The sequence below is a fragment of the Ictidomys tridecemlineatus genome, chromosome 4 (assembly GCF_052094955.1).
Source record: "Ictidomys tridecemlineatus isolate mIctTri1 chromosome 4, mIctTri1.hap1, whole genome shotgun sequence".
NCBI lineage: Eukaryota > Metazoa > Chordata > Mammalia > Rodentia > Sciuridae > Ictidomys > Ictidomys tridecemlineatus.
This window is the reverse complement of record NC_135480.1, coordinates 169935784-169937402: the sequence shown is the minus strand read 5'-3', so window position 1 is coordinate 169937402 and position 1619 is coordinate 169935784. Positions and strand designations below refer to the sequence as shown.

General features: G+C 34.0%; 1 non-coding gene across 1 annotated transcript; it reads right to left on the bottom strand.

The window, feature by feature from the left end:
- Positions 1–608: 608 nt before the first annotated feature.
- Positions 609–736, bottom strand: LOC120890153 (small nucleolar RNA SNORA69). Its single transcript, XR_005734401.1, has one exon. It is a non-coding gene; the product is annotated as a small nucleolar RNA SNORA69 (small nucleolar RNA).
- Positions 737–1619: the final 883 nt, after the last annotated feature.

Genomic DNA, 1619 nt, shown 5'->3' with positions numbered 1-1619 from the left:
TTGGGTTTTTTTGCCCATAGATGTGATTTATTTCTTGATATGAATTTGAGTTATTATGCAGTTTTTTTCTTGTTTTTTTTTTTTTTTGTTGTTATTTATTTCAGCCTGAAAAACTACCTTTTACCTTTCCTGCAAAGCAAGTCTGCAAACAAGGAATTCTTTCAGTTTTTGTTTACTTGGGATTTTTTTTCCCTTAATCATTGAAAGCGAGTTTAGCTGGATATAGAATTCTCAGTTTCCAGTATTCTAAAACTTCAACTGTGTTATCCCATCTTCTTCTAGTCTCCATGGTTTTTTGATGGAAATTTAGTTTTTAAATCGTTCCAAAAAACTTAAATGTAAGTTCTTTTCTCTGACTTAAATAATTTTTCAGGGCTTCTTGAATATGAAGATTGATATTGTTCATCTAATTTGGAAGACTTTTGATGATTATGTTCCAGGTATTTCCCCATCCTTTTCTCTGACATTCTATGTGTATACAGGTGCACTTGGTATGAAGCCACATGTCTCTGGGACTCTGCTCATATTTTGTTCTGCTTCTCAAACTTGATAATTTCTATTGACTTAGTTTCAAATTACTCATTTTAATTCGTCTGTGATCTCAAATCTGTTGTTTTGTCAATCTGTCATGATTTTAACCTCCTAAAGGCAAAATAAAAACTTATCAGCATGCCTGTTTTAGTAGGATAGTTGAAATATTTCCAAGAAAAGGAATACCATAATAGCAATCTGCTTTGGGATATTTTCTATTAGCTGCTTTTCACCCCTCTGTGTTTTTAGAATATTTTACTATATCTTTACACTTCTTATTATTTGTTTTTAAAAACTGAACATTGTAGGTAACATATTGTAGCATATCTGATAACAACGTCATCTTACTGAAAATCTGTCTTTGTTTTATTCTTTTTAAATTAGTCATTGATCTTGTTTGTCTTGTTTCTAGTGATTTGTTCAGTAGCTTTCCTGGGCTAATTTTCTAGATCCTTTATTCCCATACTATGTGTGCATTGAATTATTTGCTAGCATCTTATTATTTTTTTTTAAGGTTGTGTTTATTTTTAAGCCTGAGTCCCTCATTGTCACCTCTGTATCAGCAGAGAGATTGGTCAGAAGATTTTTCTAAATTCCTCACCTGTTTGTCCTATGCTTTTAGTCAAGAGGATCTTCATATTTAGACTTCAGGAAGCTTGCAAAACAGCCTTAGCTTTAATTTCCTCTGCTTAGGGCTTCAGGATCAGCCATGGTGATTGAATAGGGCCTTCTCCTTTTTCAAGGCTTTCTTAGGCATGTGGCATTTTGTTAGATCTCCAGGAAAAGGTCACCTTTTTTTGGAGTCCCTAAGGGTGGTCTAGTTCTCCAGGTTCTTGTTTGCTGAAACTGAAATCACAATCATAGGCAACATCAATGCTGCCAGCATGTTGTTATTGTTTCAATGATGTCCTAGGGCAGGGCTGTTTCTGTTGAACTGATTCTGAATCAAAGCATATATCCATGTATTGTAAGACTGGAGATTATACATGAAACCTCAAGACTGGACAAAACAAAAGAACAGAATATTAACTCAGTAGGGTGCTTTTACCACAGCTAAGTCCATCCTCTTAGTATGATTCAAGGCTTCA